Here is a 19,168-nt window from a genome sequence, read left to right as displayed (position 1 = left end):
GTGTTCTTGTTTAGAGGCTGAGGGGGAAATAGCCCTCAGAGTAACAAGATGGCAGGGACACACTCTCCTTTCATATTATTCCCCCCAAATAGCAGCCATTTGTTACAGAATCAAACAGCCAAATGAAGACTGGATGGAATAAGAGACCAAGGGCAACAGAAAAACAGATGCTTTGGCGAGAAGGCAGCCTATAAATGTTGGTTTCCCAGGATTTTGATAGCAGTAGTGTTTTATCTTTATCTCTGCTTGAAAGCAGAGTCTAATTGAATAAAAGAGTTTTTAAAATAGTGGGCCATTAATTAGGCGGCATGGGGTAAAGCACAGATTCAGTAATGTACGAGGCTTCTGGGAGCCACAGACTGCACTCATCGATTCTGTCAGGGCGCCAGAGAAACGAGAGAGCAGAATGTTTTGCCTCTTCTGGAAACCTACCTGATACATTTGGAAGTGGCTTCCCCATGCATTGCCTCTGCCCAAATCATGCCATAATTACTCTGGCACTGTAAGCTGTGAACTTGGCGGGCTCTGAGAGATATCAGATGTTTTTCTCATGCTTGCTGAACCTCTCTTAGACAAATTTTGCATTGTTTTTTGTGTCAGTTTTATCGTGAAACATCGTGTTGCCATCTGGGAAGAAAAACAACATGGTAGAGGAACAGCTGGTAAATGGCAATGGCCAAATAAACATTGGCAAGCACCCGCCATTAGGTGAGATAAGAGGGATGGGTGGCCGCCAACACCGACAATCCCTCACCACTGGAACATTTTTCACTGTTCCCTTCTCTCTTATCTTCATTCAAATTCATGGCAATTTTTCATTCAGATACTCGAGCTCTCCAAGTGTCAGGTGTTGGGCTTTATCTGCTGTCCTGGAGGAACAAGATAGACCTATAAAGTGCCCCACCAATTGAATTTCTCTCCTGGGCAGGACAATGGGCTTCTTGAAGCAACAGGCGAGCTTCTGATACCTTAACAGAAAGGCTCCCCTGAGGAATAAGAGGATACCAAGACTCTTACCAAGCTTTTCAACCAATTTGATGGCCTTTATTTTGGTCACACCCAACAACATCAGTATTTGTGGCTCTCAAACCCTTAAATCTTTTAAAGGCCATATGTATGATAAACCAACAGAAATAATATTATCATGCCTTTGGGAGCAGGGCAGTGAGAGGAAGTAAGTTACACCTGATTTACAAAGTTATACCCCATGCTTTCTTGTTTTTAAGATAAAAATTTTCCATTGCAACATTTCTAAAATTGAGATGCATAGAATAGATGTCTAAAAAAAATCTGACAACCTCCAGACAGCAGAATAAGTTGTTAAGTGCCAATAGTCATCATTGCCTGCACATGTGCAAACTGGTGAACATTTGAAGGTAAACATTCATCCAATCACCTCAGTTGTATTATTTCTATTGTTGTAACCAACATCGCTGAATTTTTAACTTAAATTTGGATTCCAAGTTTTGGCTTAAAGTATCTTCAAAATATTACATTGAAATACAGCATTTTTAATTTGTTCAGTTTGCAGAAATTTGTTTCACACAGGCAATGTGATCAGAGGCAATAGAAATTGCTGAATCACTCAAAATAACTCAAAATTTTTTAAGTTAATAGAGGTTGGAATGATGAGCACATGTGTCTTGGAGACTGACACTCAAGCTAGTACATCAACTGACAAAACCTTTCAACTAACTTTCAGTACACAATTCAATTATATTTACTCACTATATATTATATTCATTAAATTGTATATTCAGTATATTACATTCAATATATTATATATTTATATACTTTATGGTCAAAATATTATATATTCAATATATATTATAGTCAATATATTATATATTCAATATATTATATTCAACATATAATTCAATTAAGGGAAATTTTATATGAAATATAATTGACATGTATTATATATAATTTTCCCTCAATTGAATTATACATTGAATATAATCTATATTGAATATATACTGTTATATATTGAATATATATTATATAAAATTTTTTCATATGTATGAATTTAACCAAAAGCAAAATGGAAATGCAAACAAAACCCTGGAACTCTCGACAAGATTTAACTCTAGGTTCTATAAAGGATGAGGTTACAAGAAAGAAGAGCAGTGTACCACCATGCCATTTATAAAGGCCAGTGACTGAGGACCTTTGAATGCTGGAGTATAAAATGCTTAAATATAAATTTCACTTGTGAGAGTTATGAAAATGGCATGAAGTTGTATGCATCATTAATTATTAAAAAAAATCATACATAAAACCTATGTACAGTTAATGTATTGTTTCTTCTACTACCAAAAAAAGAAAAATTGATGGTGATATAGGAAATATGCTAACTTTCAGAATTGTTGAGAATCACCTAATTCATCCCTTTGTTTTATAAAGTAAGATCCTAAGGTCGCACAGCTCACTTGCAACAGAACTCAAACTAGAATTGTGAACTAAGCAGGTGGACATGAAAGGGAGAATGGGAGAGCGTGAAATGACATGCCTTGACCTAAGGGACAGACCAAATTAGGACCAGCCAGGAACTGTCCTTAAACATTAGAACAAGTTCTCTGGAAAAATTCCTGCTCCTTGAGATCAACTGTCACTTACACTACTACGATTAAACACAAGCAAGAAGAATTGCTGCGAAAATCTAAGCAAAACCAAAGCATAAAGAAAACTTCCTAAAAATCTGTTTAGATTTGTTTCAATATTATTCATGAGAAAAGTCAGTCACTCTGAATGTTTCAATAAGTAATATAATTTATGTGTAGCCACATTCTTTTGTCAATGTGCTACTCATTCTTTTGATATCTGTCAGGTAAGTATATGACAATTGTTAATATCCTGAATTGAGCTCCAATGAAATTAACTGAATGAGTCTCTCCTTTTATTGCTAATTCAGAAATTTTGAGATTTTAATCTATTAGTCCATAATCCTTAATCCATAAACTCAATAAAATTTTTGCCTACAGACCACTCATTTATAAGAAATTTTATACTAGAACAGCAGGGAAATACTTTTTAAAGTAAACCCATCATTGGAAAAAAGAAACTGCAAGCACTTCTTCCTTTCTTAAGCATCTACTGTGTATATAACACTTAATGGACTCTGTAGTAATGTCAGGAAGGGTCATTCTTGGCCCTATTTTACAGATGAAGAAACTGAAGCCTACAAAGGGTAAATAACTTGCCCAAGGTCAAGCAGCTTGAAAATCTAGAAAATCTGTCTCTAAGAACTATGACCTTAACTGCTACACTATGATGCAAGGTGTTCAATAATTAAATACTAAACTAGTAGCATATAACTGATATTGTGACTTAGAAGTCAGTTAAAGTAGTTCAGCAGGCTGGAAAATAAATAGGGCCTTGAAGGATAAATAAGCCTGGTAAAGGGAGATTTTGTCAGAGTCAGCAAATAAACAAATAAAACTAAATAACAACTATTGGACAACAAGAAAGGGAAACTCAGGAGGAAATAGTTGGAATTTTGTAGAAGGCCCACAGGAGAAGAAACTGAAATTGGAATTACATGTTGGCCAAGGCAGTGCAAATCAATCTGTAAACGATGGATGTTCCTTTGGAAGGCTTCCAGGGAGACACGGGAGTATAGACAGGAAGTAGCCCCCTCTTGATGAGTAAGTCAGTGCCTTCCTGAGAAGGGTAATAGCCTCACCTTTCAGTAGGGCCCAGATGACAGAATGCAAGAAAGCGACAGAGCTAATATGATCATTGCATTATAAATTAGAGCATTTAACCACATGGATATTTTTCACCCCAGAAGACAGGATCTTGTCACTTAACAGTATCAGTGAAGAAAGAAGCATATCCCTGGCCACAGAGAAGCACCGAGAGCTGCTGTATCTCTGCCTTGTTGAGAGTAAGATGGGTTGGGCACAGCTACAAGTTCATCTTCTGACCTACCTATCAACAACAGAATTTCATAGAAATAGAATAAAATGTAATTATTAAGTACCCCAAACTCCGAGAGGGGTATGCAAGTTAAAGCTCAGGCTTTGACGAGCCCAGATTTGTGATGTCTAAGGTAGAAAAATCTTGTAACATCAACATTAGCAAAAGGGGCACACTGAGTTTAAAAAACTAAGTAAAGTATCCTATCACAAGTAGAAACAAACAAACAACAAAACAAAAACCAACCTCTACGTTGCACACTTACAATCAAAGCCAGGCCTAGGGTGAGGGGTGGGAGAAGTACTGGGAGAACCGGGGAGTCCTTGCCACAAAGTGGGCATAGGTGGGAACCCTAAAGGCTGTAGAATCTGTTTAAATATGTAAGGCAATTTATTCCAACCTCTAAATGGACTGCTTGGAACAATGTCAAGTACTTTAGGTCCTCAGAGTGGGAGCCTCACCTCTGGGGAAGCAAATGCAAGGAACTAAGAACTACTGGACCTGACAATGAACTCCTTAAAGAATGGGATAATATTTTATTTATATTAGAATTTCCAGTACCAAGCACAATGCCCAGAAAATATTAAGAGTTTAATAAACATTTGATGGCTAAACAGAGGCATGATGTCCCTTCTAAGAGTCCGTGAACTGTAGATGATACAGAGTAAGCCTCACCCTGAGATAAAATGTACATCGCTTAGGTGATGTTATCTGAGAAGGGCAGAGGGTACCTTCTTTCACTGAACATCTTTGACAGCCCTCATGTTAGGCTCAAATGTGACCATTAGAGGGTCATTTCTCAGTGTTAGGCATTGCCCTCTCTCCTGGAAGAATGGCCCTGGGAGCAGCAAGCTCATGAAATACAGTACTAACATCGAACTGATGTCACTCTCCAAAGCACAAGTGGCATGAATAGCCTGATTTGGAGATATTAAAAGCAAATGAGGGGCTTCCCTGGTGGCGCAGTGGTTGGGAATCTGCCTGCCAATGCAGGGGACATCGGTTCGAGCCCTGGTCTGGGAAGATCCCACATGCCGCGGAGCAGCTGGGCCCGTGAGCCACAACTACTGAGCCTGCGCGTCTGGAGCCTGTGCTCCGCAACAAGAGAGGCCGCGACAGTGAGAGGCCCGCGCACCGCGATGAAGAGTGGCCCCCACTTGCCGCAACTAGAGAAAGCCCTCGCACAGAAACGGGGACCCAACACAGCCATAAATAAATAAATAAATAAATTTATAAAAAAAAAAAAAAAAAAAAAAAAAAAAGCAAATGAGGACAAAAAAAATGAATTTTCAAAAAGAAACCGCCCACTTAATTTGCTTTGAGCTCCAAATAGAGAAGACCACATCTTTTGTAACACAGAGACACCGCCATATTTTACAGCGGTAGCAATATTTGGATTCGCTGGTGCTATGTCCTCCCTTTCTTACTCTCCTCTTCCTTTTTAAATTTTTTTAATTTTTTATTTATTTTTTTTAGCATCTTTATTGGAGTATAATTGCTTTACAATGGTGTATTAGTTTCTGCTTTATAACAAAGTGAATCAGTTATACATATATACATATATATACATATATCCCCATATCCCCTCCCTCGTGTCTCCCTCCCACCCTCCCTATCCCACTGCTCTAGGTGGACACAAAGCACCCAGCTGATCTCCCTGTGCTATGCGGCTGCTTCCCACTATCTATCTATTTTACATTTGGTAGTGTATATATGTCCATGCCACTCTCTCACTTCGTCCCAGCTTACCCTTCCCCCTCCCCGTATCCTCAAGTCCATTCTCTATGTTTGCATCTTTATTCCTGTCTTGCCCCTAGATTCTTCAGAACCTTTTTTTTTTTTTTTAAGATTCCATATATATGTGTTAGCATATGGTATTTGTTTTTCTCTTCCTGACTTACTTCACTCTGTATGAGACTCTAGGTCCATCCACCTCACTACAAATAACTCAATTTTGTTTCTTTTTATGGCTGAGTAATATTCCATTGTATATATGTGTCACATCTTCTTTATCCATTCATCTGTCGATGGACACTCAGGTTGTTTCCCTTAACCTCAGCTCCAGGACAGTCCAGGTACATAGGCTGCCTCTTCTGGGTAAAAATAGGCTCTGTTATTGTAGGTAAACCTCCTGGCTCCAGGTCTTTCTTTCCCCTCTCATTCAAGCTACCTGCCATTTATTTGCCCCACCAAATATCAAAGCATATTACATAGCTACAATAACTAAAATACTGTGGGCTTGGCATAAGACAGAAAAAAAGTCAATAACTGGCTTAGAAATAGAAAGCAGTGTTTATTAAAATTTATATATTGTAAATGTGATAACTCAAATCAGTTTCAGCAATATTATTAAAATATTAAGTTATCTATTTGGCTTTTAAATCTATTTAATTCTAGTCTATTTTAAAGATAAATGCAAAAATATAAACCATAAAAAATTGAAAACAAGTAATTTTATTGACTTTTCGGCTCTTTAAGCTTTAAGGTTAGATATTATAGAAAAGGTTAAATTTAACAACATATACTTTGTTTTCATATCAGAATACACCTTGAACAAATTTAAAAATATAATAGACATCTGATTTTTTTGGTAGCAGAACCTTAATTTCCCTTTGGGCAAACAGTGCTCCCACTTGGTCTATTTGGGTCTGTCTCCAATCCCTCCAAAAACGGATGAGCAAGGTAAATATGGCCAATACCACATTTTATATCCCTGGATATGGACTGTTTCAGGAATGGGCACAAGGCCATGTCCACCCTGTGAGACTCACTTCAAGAGACTGTACTACAATGGCTGGGAGAGAGAATCTTCCTTCACTGTGGTGACTGAGAGGGCTGAATCTCTACATGGTCATTTCACCACCAAGAGAAAAGATCAGTCTGAATTAGGTCAACCCAGAGGAAATCTCAGCGGAGAGATGGACAGATTCTGAGTCTGGATGATGCTATTAAGTCCCTGAACTGGGCTCTACCCAAAGGCAGTTCTCTGGAGCCTTCAGTGAGCCAGTAAACACCCATTTTTATTAAGCTAGTTTGATGTGGCTTTCTGTCTCTTATAACCAAAAAGCATTAAAACTCAAAACAAGGAACTTTCATCAAATCTTTAACCGTGGTCATTTTTAAGTCTTTTGTCATTTACAGACAGTTCTGGGTGTACTCTGATGATTTTGCAAATATGTTCCTATAAAAGGGTTTCATCTTCAAGAAATTCATGGAAAAGACTCTGACAAGTACAGGTTTCTGGTAACTGACTGTACTGCTGAACTGAATGAATAAGCATTTTCAGAACTCTAATGAAAAACTGATGAACTCATAAAAGTGCTAACAAAAGATCAAGATGAAAAAAAAAATTAATTACATGGGACTGAGTGAACTGATGAGGATGAGTATAATTTTTGTGACTTTCTGTCTGAATTAAAAAAAAAAAAAATCCCACAAGGACTCAGAGGCAAAGAATATACAAATCAATTTTCACTGCAAAGTAAAGGAGCTGTTACAGTGGAGGATTACTGGACTGAATGTCAATATTATGACATAGTATGAGTGTGTTTCATGTTTGGTAATTGCAATCATTGTTGCTTTTGTTGTGGTCATCCATGTACAATGATTAGTGTCAGTCTATTTATCTCTTGTAAAAATAAAATACAGTGTGTGTGTGTGAAAAATAAAAAAAAAAATCAGCAAGAAAAAAAAAAAAAAACTCAAAACAAGGGGGGAAGAAAAATACAATATACATTTCATAAAGGTGGTAATTTTCTGGCTATATAAATTACTCATGTAAATTGTTAAGCATTTAACCTCATCAAGAAATGAGCAATTTAATAAGAGGATAAAATGGCTAATAAAAATGAAAAATTTTAAATACACCATATTAATAATCAAAGAGATATAATTAATAATATTTTAGATGTCATTTTTCACCTATAAAGTTGTGATAATCATCAAAAATGGAAACAAAGATGAGATAAGACAAGTACTCTCAAGCACTGCTTGTGGGAAGATAAGTCTATACAGATATTTTTGTTGGTTCAAAACCTCGGGAGCTTCCCAGGTGAAATTTAAAACTGGCCCCCATACAATGAGGGTAAGGAGAGACAGAAGAAAAAGGCAGATCACTTCAGACTGGTAGGTTGTAGCCTTAACAAGCAAGGGAACTTACATTCAAGGTTTGTCTTGAGTGACCTCTAGATGAGTAGATTTCTGTACCTGCCCACCAGAATCTTAAAAGTTTATATGGATGCCTTAATGGGGTTCAGTCATATATTCAATCCAGATGGTCTCAACAACACATTACTATCTCAAGGCTACGTCCTTGAATCAGCTCCAGCTGTGGGAACAATAGGCAGAATGCACATTCCAAGGACAGGGGTGGGGTAAGAAGCCTCTGATTGCCTGGGTCCAGCTTGAGGGTCAACAGGCAGTCACGTCCTCTCTGTGACCTCCTCCAACAACTTTTTAAAGAACTACTGGATAATATATTATATTATATTATATACAAGAGAGAGAAAGACTTAAAGGCTCCAACACTTTGTTATAATAATTCCACATTATTATAATCATCATCCTAAAGAATAATATGAAATAGAGATAAAACAATATGTATAAGAAACCTCAAAAATCATGTCATTAAAAATAAAATTTACAAAGTTTTAAAAGCATAGTAAAATACTTTCATTATATCCTTACATCAAAAAGGTAGTAAACAAACTTGTGTTTATAATGTGATTGTGACTGGAAAATTATGTAGGCAGAGGAAAAAATAGAAAAAACTAAACCAATGTTTATAGTGACTATCACTGGGTAGTTGGGTAATATTTATTTTCTTCACCCTACTTTTCTGAATTTTCCTAATTGCCTATAATAAGTGTAATCTTGGTAGTCAAAGGAATTTTTTTTTAAAGTTACTTGCTCCTCTGTCCCATTTTCTCAGAAGTATACGGACTCTTGGAGGGTGCAGGATATCACAGACTCAAAGCGTACTCTAATTGGAAGAGATTTCAGAGATGATGTGGATCAACGTTTCCTCTATTTGAAGACCTGCAGTGAGAATGGGAGGGGCAAGGCACAGAGTTCATCCATAGTCAAGAAGGCTCATAGCTGTAAATGATGGAGAGTTCCTCCTTATATTAACTGAGCATCTTATTCTGAACTTATGTTGACTCACATCTTGGTAACTTCAAATCATTAATCTTAGTTTTACGCTCTGGGGCAATGAAAATCATGTCATGGGAGGATCATGGCTTTATCATCAGGTAGATCAAAGTTTGAATCTTGGCTACCATTGTACTAGTATTATCATCTTGGGCAACAACTCTGAACCTCTATTTCCTCAACTGTAAAACCGAGATAATGATAGCCATCTCTTAGACAAGCAAAAATGATCCTATGTGTAAAACACCTAACATAAGTATACACAGAAGACACTTATCGAATGTTAATTCTCTATTCTCTTATCCTGAGGGTTAAGCACGTGCCTAGAATACAAGAATTCAAAAATATTTCTTGAATGAATTTCTTCTCAAACAGCGGTGAATCCACCTATGAAAACAATAATGCACCCTAGTTTCCCCATGATATCTTTGAGAATGCAATAAGAGAATGTGAGATGTTCTATGGAATTTAGGATACATTATATTTCAGCTTTACTCTGAATTCCTAGTCTAACAAAAGGGAAAAGATATTTGAATAGTCCAGCTAATGTTTCTCTTTAATCCATGTTACTCTCAGTGAACACCCTCCTCTCATAACTGCTCATAAACCATCTACAGAATAGCTTAGTCAAGAATTATGCTTACAATGACATCAAAATTATTAGGCTATAGTTTTCAAAATCCTTTTCCTTTTTTTTTTTAACTGACTTTTTCGCATTTTCTCTGTAAACTTTCAGTAAACTTTCAAGAAAAAAACTGAAACAACAACAACAAAAAACAACTACTCTTAGTGATGACCAAAATGTAATCAGAAATCATATTCATTGGTTCTTTGCATCCTGGGATGTAATGTATCAGGGTCTGAAGATCTGCACTTACTTAAAGCACATTGGTACTCTCTGTTTCCCTCTAACTCCCTATAATTTGATTCTATCTTCATATTTTCAGTTCTGCTCTTTCCAGGAAGGAGATCAGGGACTCAGAACAGAAGCACAATGTGATTTCTGTTTTTTTTTCTATTAACTGTGACTATTATACCAGGTGCCCCTGAAAGGAGTCTCATCCCTCTGGACTCCTTTTAGGATTTCTGGCAAGCTTTTCCCTCTCTGGGCCAGCAAATTTCCCCAAACGGTTCATAGCAGTTTCTACCCATTCATCTTTGGTTATCTGACTGATTTTATTCTTTTAGGATAGGAACAGCAACAGTGATTTTATTTAATAGTCTCCCCTTTTCTTTTTCCTCTGGATTGAAGCAGGATATCAAGTGGAAATTTTCCAATTTCCCCAGTACGGCATCTAAGATCAAAGGTGAACGCTAACATACCGTAAGACCCCCATATTCTAATAAATGGGAGCTTACTAATAGGCATCAGTTTAGAACAAGCCTTACTACTAATCATTACCATCTCTCCCTGGGCAATGTGAGAAGAGAACTTAGAGGGCAGTGAGGAGGGCAGCTGTTTAAAGAGACACTATTCCATGAAGGAGAAAGAAAATAGGTTACCTTGTTACCAAAAACCAAGGGAAGAGGGCTCAAAGGGAATTCATGTTAAGAATAGGGGGTGAAAGAGAAAAACAAATACCATATGCTAACACATATATATGGAATCTAAAAAAAAAAAAAAAAATGGTCATGAAGAACCTAGGGGCAAGACGGGAATAAAGACGCAGACTTACTAGAGAATGGACTTGAGGATACGGGGAGGGGGAAGGGTAAGCTGGGACAAAGTGAGAGAGTGGCATGGACATATATACACTACCAAATGTAAAACAGATAACTAGTGGGAAGCAGCCGCATAGCACAGGGAGATCAGCTCGGTGCTTTGTGACCACCTAGAGGGGTTGGATAGGGAGGGTGGAAGGGAGGGAGACGCAAGAGGGAAGAGATATGGGGATATATGTATATGTATAACTGATTCACTTTGTTATAAAGCAGACACTAATACACCACTGTAAAGCAATTATGCTCCAATAAAGATGTTAAAAAATAAAAATAAAAAAAAAGAATAGGGGGTGACTACAGGAAAGGAATATGGGCAAGTTCACTTTCCAGTTGGCAATCTGTTTAGCTAGCACACCTGAGTTACCTGAGCCAAGGAAAAGAGAATTAGAGAGCATAGTGAGGCTGGGAGGAGAGGTAGCCAAGAAGTTATTAGCCTCATTATTTGGCATGTCATGGACGGATGATTTTCCTAAGAGTCAACAGATGAGGAGAAAATCTGCTAAACACTGTCCTTCCAGACCACCAAGAGGGCTGATCACGAAGAAAGGGGATCTCAGTTTGGAGGTGATCACCTTTTGGAGGGCCTAAGGGAGTAGAAAAGGTAAAGCCAGATTTCTCACATCAGGAAATATGCATTAAGAAGGGAAGGACTTTGGAGACACTCAGAAGAACTCACATACAAGAGGACCAGCAACTACGTGCCAGCCACACAGAAGGCATTAACGATTACCTTGAGCCAAACCAATGAGGACAGCTAGCCAAGCAAAGAACTCAACCTCACCATGGGCAGTGAAGGAGGTGTCTGCCCTGTCCCTCTTCTTCTACACCGCATGAACATGATAGAAGCTAGAGGAGGGAGGAAGGTGAAGTCAATTCTTTGTAGAATGAGAGGGAAAGAGCTCTGAATTTAATTTAAAACTTGAAACAACAACACAAGACTATTCTAATAATTAAAAGTGACTGGAGGGATTTCCCTGGTGACGCAGTGGTTGGGAGTCCACCTGCCAATGCAGGGGACACGGGTTCAATCTCTGGTCCGGGAAGATCCCACATGCCGCGGAGCAGCTAAGCCCATGTGCCACAACTAAAGATCCTGCATAAAGAAACTAAAACATGACTCAATGAAGATCCCGTGTGCTGCAACTAAGACCCTGTGCAGCCTAAATAAATAAATAAATATTAAAAAAAAAAAAAGTGACTGGAACATTCTGCAATCTAGCCAACATATTATTAAGGTACCTGTTATTAATTGCCTACAGTGAGGTAGTATGGTACTTAACGGTACCACAGTACAATGAAAAAGAGCAGTAATTGGAAGCTTAAACCCAAATGCACTGAAACTCTTCAACAAATATATTTAGTTATATCTTCCCATGCTCTCATCTTCTTTTAGAATGAGGACAGCAGACTGTCATTATTTGATGTTCTCTCCCTTCTTCTCCCTTGTCTGGATTATACTGTGGTTGTACACTCAGGATACTTATGCCTTTTGGTATCCCTTACAGCAGCACAGTAAAAATGACTCGGAAAAATAATCTGATATGAGAGTCCTCAAAGGGTCCCTATTCTACCTCTGCAATGCAAGAGTTCAGATATGCCAGTGGGCTTATGTGTGGACTACACAGGATGATTACAGGGCCTTTACCAATGAGAAATGACCTCATGGAGTAGAGACAGTTACATACACATTCAGCAAAAGGGCCTTGGAACTCCATGGCAGTGTGAAATACGGAGGGAATTCATCTCAATAGGAGATTCGAGATGCCTATTTCAGTAGAGGGCCAGTGGTTAATTTTATAGGTCACCACAGGCAACATCATTTGTAATATCTCCCAACCCATTTCCATAATAACTCACACCAAATTCCACTAGAAGAGGTGATATAGGAAGTCAAAGGGGTGATGAGAATTATTAAAGTAAAAAGAATTTGAAAATCAACAGGCACACTAAGAAAATAAAACTCAAAATCAGATTACTGTACAAAAAAGTCGTAGCTGGTGAAAAGAGAATTCTTCCCCACATCATCAGAGCAACACTTACAGCCCTATAGGGTGACATTAATTTCAAGAGTTGTATCACCGTAAGGCAATGACAAGTCCTGTGGCCTGAATGAAAGTTCGCCCACCTTACCAGGAATGCCAGCCTAGGAAACAGAGCACAGATTGGCACACACACAAAAAAACATGTTAATAAACAGTTGTTAAAATGAGAATAAATGATGTAATACGAGGACTTTTAGGGATACAAGAGAATGTGAACTACTCTGAAGACCCTGACAAGAAAAGGGATTTCACAGATTACACTGACAGGGATTTGAAAAAAAGAATACTTTCATCATACTTCCCTTTATTCTTTATTAATCTTATCATTTTGGTTATACTGAATCCCCAGGTTAACCGTGGTCTGGAAGATTTAATAACTTAAAATGAAGATGAGAATCAATGGTTGAAAACTTAGCATTTGTATTTTAAATGGGCCTTTCAATATCTTAGGCCAAAGTCATATGTAACATAGGAATGTCAGGCACCACTATGGGGAGAAGAGGAGCCTTTTGAGGACAGACTTCAAATTTATAAAATTCTTAACAATATTGGCAGCCTAGTACTATACATTGATATGCTATTCTACAAAGCTGATATTTCTGACCAGTGTTATCAAGGGAAATGTTTTGGGTTTTCTTCTGTTTTTTACAGTCACTGGTGATGAATTTGAGCTGATCCAATACATGGCTCACACCTCCTTGTGACCACTGAGTAAAGGAAATTGTATCCTCATGATGCTCATATTGTTCTGCTTTTTTTTTTTGTCTTACATGAAATTTCCTATAGCCAATGAACAAAACAAATTGGCAAGTTCTGTATCAGAATAAAGCAGCTGAATATTTCATATCCAACTATTTGTTATGAAGCCCTGAAGTGATATTGGAAACCTAAAGTGATTACTTCTCCATTTTGAATGTTTTGCTTGGAAAAAAAAAAGAGGAAAGTGAATCTGCTGCTATAGGACTAATTCAAAGTTGAAACTTACAACATTCAAAACTCAGCATTACTTATTAGTTAGGAATTCAAAATATCTCTGAGTCATGGTACTTTTTGGAAACTGAAGAAGGAATTGGACTGGCATGCCTTATCTAGCTTGACTAGAGACAACACAACTGCAAAGCAAATAACGTGCACTTTCACCCCCAATGACCTGGGAAATAAGCACAAACAAAATATTCAAGGGCTTAAAATTCAGCTGTGGGAAATTACTGCAGCTAAATAGAGAAAACAGCTGATCCCAGGGGAAGCAAGTAGATGGCAATGTGGGATGCAATTAAGAGCAGTGGCAAAGTCATTCACCATGACTATTTGCTTAATCCAGTCACTCTGAGCAAAGGTAGCTACAACGAGGAACTGTTCTCTCTACTCAGTACCTGGGGAATCCAGGGGTTTCCAGCACAAAGACCCATCAGTTGAAGGGCAATGTGACAGAGGATTCAGGGAGATTGGCTGGCTAATGGATGGGGGAATAAATTCTCCCAGAACGCTCCCTGTTCAAACCATTGGAAATGGAGTCGCCCTTCAGATCATCTGTATGCCTGTTTCTTTTTTCCATTTTCAATTTATAATAACAATAACGACCTAGACATAGGACGTTTCCTGGGCTTTAATGACTGTCTGAGGTTAATGGCCCTCAACTACACCTCAGGCCATCAACCCCTCCCAGCTGGTCATTAATCTCCGGGAAATATCCTGTTCCTGGGTCATTATTGTTCCAATATCAACTATACCTTAAAAGCTTTATGGATTCTGCAAATACACATCTCTTGCCAATAGAAATTATAAAACCTGTTTAGAATTCTGAAATTATCTTGAGTTTGACCTCTCAGAGATGTCTTGTTCAAAACTAAAATTGGCTTAAGAAAACATTCAATTTTATCTTTGTTTGTTTATTCATATTTTCTCAGGAAAGAGGCCTATTGAATATTACAAGGACCCAAACAAAAAGCAATGAATATTGGGAGAAAAAGATCAACTTTAATGGGGAGCAACCTCTCTCCTGAACAGTAGCATAACTCAGCCTTTGAAAACACTATGTTATTTGTGAAAATAGTTCCCCAAAATGATTTTACGTGTTTAAATATCACCAGACTACACCCCATACATAGAATTTTCAAAATATATCCTATTTCTAAAATCTCATTTTTACTTTCCACAAGAAACACTTAATTTATACATTAAAATTATTACTACAAGGATTCTACCCATGGCAGAATGTTCCATATGAGGAGGGACTGCTGAGACATGAGTGAAATACAGCTTCTGGAAAATGCAGCTTTTAAGATTCCAATTCAGCAGCAAAGAGGAGGATGGCTCCCCAGGAAGTGTTTGAGTTGTAGAGAGTTGGTATAAACAAAGGAGAGGGACAGGGCAGGTGTTTAAAACCAAGGAAATCCAACAAATGGTAATAGGGGCATGTCCCTGTAAACAGACAGACCAAGGAAACTCGGGGACTTCGGCAGGCACTACCTTGAAGAGATGAGGAAGCCCTGGATGGGCTCCAGCTTCGAGGAAGAAATTAGGGTCAGAGACCTACGCATGAGGTTCTGATAAAAACATCCTCCACCTGCAGAATTAGCCAGAACTGCGTTCCCAGGTAGGCTTGTAACAGAGTTCCAGACCCTGAAACTGAGGAACAAAATAGGACACTCGTCACAGCAATGGGGCATGAGCTCAGGTGCCAGGCTGGGGGCACAGTCAGAGAAAACAGGAGGGCAGGCTAACTGGGTTCTATCTGCGTTAGAGTCCCATGATCAGAGGGAGTGGTCCTGGAGCCTGACTCAGAGCTGAATCTTGTAGCTGTCAGGCCATGGAGCAGAAAAATCAAACAGATCACACACAGCTATCCATTCCAATATACCATTTTGAAATTTTTTCAATAAACCTTTTCTGTGAAATGCCACTTGAAGATTTTACTCTAAGTCATATAAATGTGAAAACTGCAAGGTATCAGGACACAAAGTGGGAAGTAAAAGAAAACAATGTCCTAGAATTTTCAAAATTAACTCTTCATCAGAGGGAAGTAAATCATTTAACTGATAGAAAATGAAATAATATATTATTGTTTCCCTACTTGACTGCTATTATAATACTTTATGTAGGCACCAAAGTTGACATACTAATTGCTACTGGAATATTTTAATAGTGAAATCAGGAAAGCATAAGACAAAAAATTAATTTAAAACAGACTTCGAGATAAAGACTTGAGTGTAAATAGTTTATTTGGAGAACTTCTCAGATGATTCTTAAACCCCTTGTCTACTTTTAGAATTAAAGTTGAAATAAGATTGGAGGCATTTCTTCAGAGGGCTGTGCTGTGAGTCTGTACCCACAATGGGGGAGGGTGGGAGTGCCACCCCTCCCTAACCTAGTGAGATGCGCGTTCCTAAGGGAAGGGTGGGAGAGCTGCTTCTCCCTTTCCTTAAGATAAGTGAGGCAGACTAATGACCCCTAAATATGTCCATGTTGTAATCCCCAGTGAATATGTTACTTTACATGGCAAGGGGTCTTTGCAGATGTGATTAAGGATCTTGAAATAGGGAGATTATCCTGGGTTATTTAGATGGACCGGAGGTAATCATTAGGGTCCTTATAAGAGAAGGGAAGGAGGATGAGAGTGAGAGAAGGCACCATGATGACAGAAGCAAAGGTCAGAGTCTGAGAGAGATGTGGAGATTCTCTACTCCTGGCTGTGAAGGTGAAGGAAGGGGACACAAGTCTAGGAATATAGGTGGCTTCTAGAAGCTGGAAAAGGCAAGGAAACAGATTTGTTCCTAGAGCCTCCAAAAGGAATGCAGGTCTGCCAACACCTTGATTTTATCCAGTGAGAGCCATGGAAGACTTCTGACCTCCAGAACTGTACAGTAACAAATTTGTGTTATTGTAATATTTTTCAGGTATAACCTGAAGAACTGTGTTTCCAGTATAGGACAGAAAGAACACAAAGTTAGAAAAATTGAGAAGGGAGTATAAAACTACACCAAATTTCAGTGTAAATTTTTTATGAAAGTGTGCATGCACAGGCACTAGTTATCCTTTTTAGGAATCCTCCATTTAATGATCACTCTGTGATTGCAAATTTTTAATTAAAGCTAGAGAAGCAAATTTAAAATAAAATAAAGGGTGATTAAAGACCAAGCATTGGTTATCTCAGAAGAAATGACCTCATTGAAAACAAAAATTACGTCACTAAAATGTGGGTTACACTGAATCAGTACTCCATAATACCAGCTCCGTATTATAGCTGAGGAAACTCCCTCTTCCTATTGCACTTTCCCAGGCTTACTGCAGAATGAACTAGAAAATGTTGAGGGATGCGGTCACAGGTATGGGAGTTCTTTTTAATCTTTTTAATCCCAGCAAGACATTTAATCTCTCTTGTCCTGTTTTCCTATCTGTAAAATATAAAGCAGTTGACTCATATGCTAATGAACAGACATTCAAAAATGGTAAAAATATAAGTGTATATTTTTAACATTATATTTTGGTTATACTTGAAAAATATAATAACTACACAAATATGTTCTTTGAATTGCTTTCAACTGGGAGGAAGGTGGGGAAACAATCTGAATGTTCATAAATTTGGTCACAGTAAAACAATTGTTGAGTATCTCATATTGGCTGAGTTGTGTTACCCCGAAACTCATATGTGGAAATCCTAATTCCTAGTACCTGAGAATGTGACTTTGTTTAGAGACAGGGTCTTTAAAGAGGTAATTAATTTGAAGTTAGGTCATTAGGGTGGGTCCTAATCCTATATGAATGGTGTCCTCATAAGAAGAAGCGATGAGGACACAGACACACAGAGGAATGACCATGTGAGGACACAGAGAGAACACAGCCATCTGCAAGCCAAGGAGAGAGGCCTCAGGAGGAACCAACTCTGCCAACACCTTGATCAGGACACAACCTCCAGAACTGTGAGAAAATAAACTTCTCTTGTTTAAGCCACCCAGTCTTGTTTAGTACTTCGTTATGGCAGCCCTAGAAAACACAGGCATTCTCCTGGCCCTCAAGAGGAGACAGATACGTAAACAGAGAAATAGTTTGGTGAGAAGGATATGGTGAAGCAAATTTTGCATATTATCAACTCAGCAGAATTTATGCAGCGATCAAAATGATAATTATAGAGAGTATGTAACAACCTGAAATAATGTTTGTAAAAAACATTAAGTGAAAAGGCAAAACACAGCAACATAGCTATTCTACGATTACTATAAAAGATGGTTTATTAATAGACAAAAAATAGAAGAAAACTTGGAAAAACAGAGTTTTTTGCTGAGGTGAATCCTTGATGAACTTTCATTTTTTAGTTCTTTATTGCTGTTATAATAGCAATGATGCAATAAATTTTTAAATATTTAATTTTACTGATACATTCTCCCTTTTTTTCTTTTTTCCTTCACATTTTGGTTTATTTCAAGTTTCTGCTTTTGAGAATGTTATTCTTGAAAGGGAATTCAAAAAGATTTTATGAGCCTAAAGATGGTACAGAACACAGAGATGTACAATATACATTTTTTTAAATTCGTGTTTATGTTTTCTTCAGATAAGTACCCAGAAGTGGAATTGCTACATCATATGATAGTTCTATTTTTAAGTTTCTGAAGAACCTCCATACCATTTTCCATAGTGGCTGCACCAATTTACATTCCCACCAACAGTGCACTAGGATTCCCTTTTCTCCACATCCTCACCGACACTTGTTATTTCTTGTATTTTTGTTAAGAGCCATTCTGACAGGTGTGAGGTGGTATCTCACTGTGGTTTTGATTTGCATTTCCCTGATGATTAGTGATGTTGCGCATCTTTTCATGTGCCTTTTGACCATCTGTATGCCTTCTTTGGAAAAATGTTTATTCAGATCTTCTGCCCATTTTTTTAATTGGATTGTCTGGGGGTTTTTAGTATTGAGTTGTGTATGTTCTTTGTATATTTTGAATATTAGCCCCTTTAGCAGAAATAACCACTAAAAATAAGTAAGGACTTAAGGAAAATGGCACACTTGATTCTGTATTCGAAAAATAATGATCTAAAATGAGAGTATAGAGCCTTGCCTGGCTATAAGCCTCAAGATCAAGCTCATTTATAAAAATATCCAAAGAAGAATTTGCCAAAGTAAAAGTGAGGACAAATGAGGTGAGCAGAAGATATAGCTCTCCATCCCTTGAGGCAGCCGGAAGGGCCAGGGCCCAGGCAGCTCCATTCAGGGCTCACACACCTGGCCAGGCCCCTTACAGCAGAAAGGTGAGGCACAGCACACAGAGCCTGAGTGCCCAGCCTGGAAAAGAGCACGTATTTTCCCAACAGACTTCCCCACAGAGGCCACTGCGTTC

Source organism: Balaenoptera musculus, chromosome 2, assembly GCF_009873245.2.
Source record: "Balaenoptera musculus isolate JJ_BM4_2016_0621 chromosome 2, mBalMus1.pri.v3, whole genome shotgun sequence".
Classification (NCBI taxonomy): Eukaryota; Metazoa; Chordata; class Mammalia; order Artiodactyla; family Balaenopteridae; genus Balaenoptera; species Balaenoptera musculus.
Note: the sequence above shows the minus strand (reverse complement) of the source record.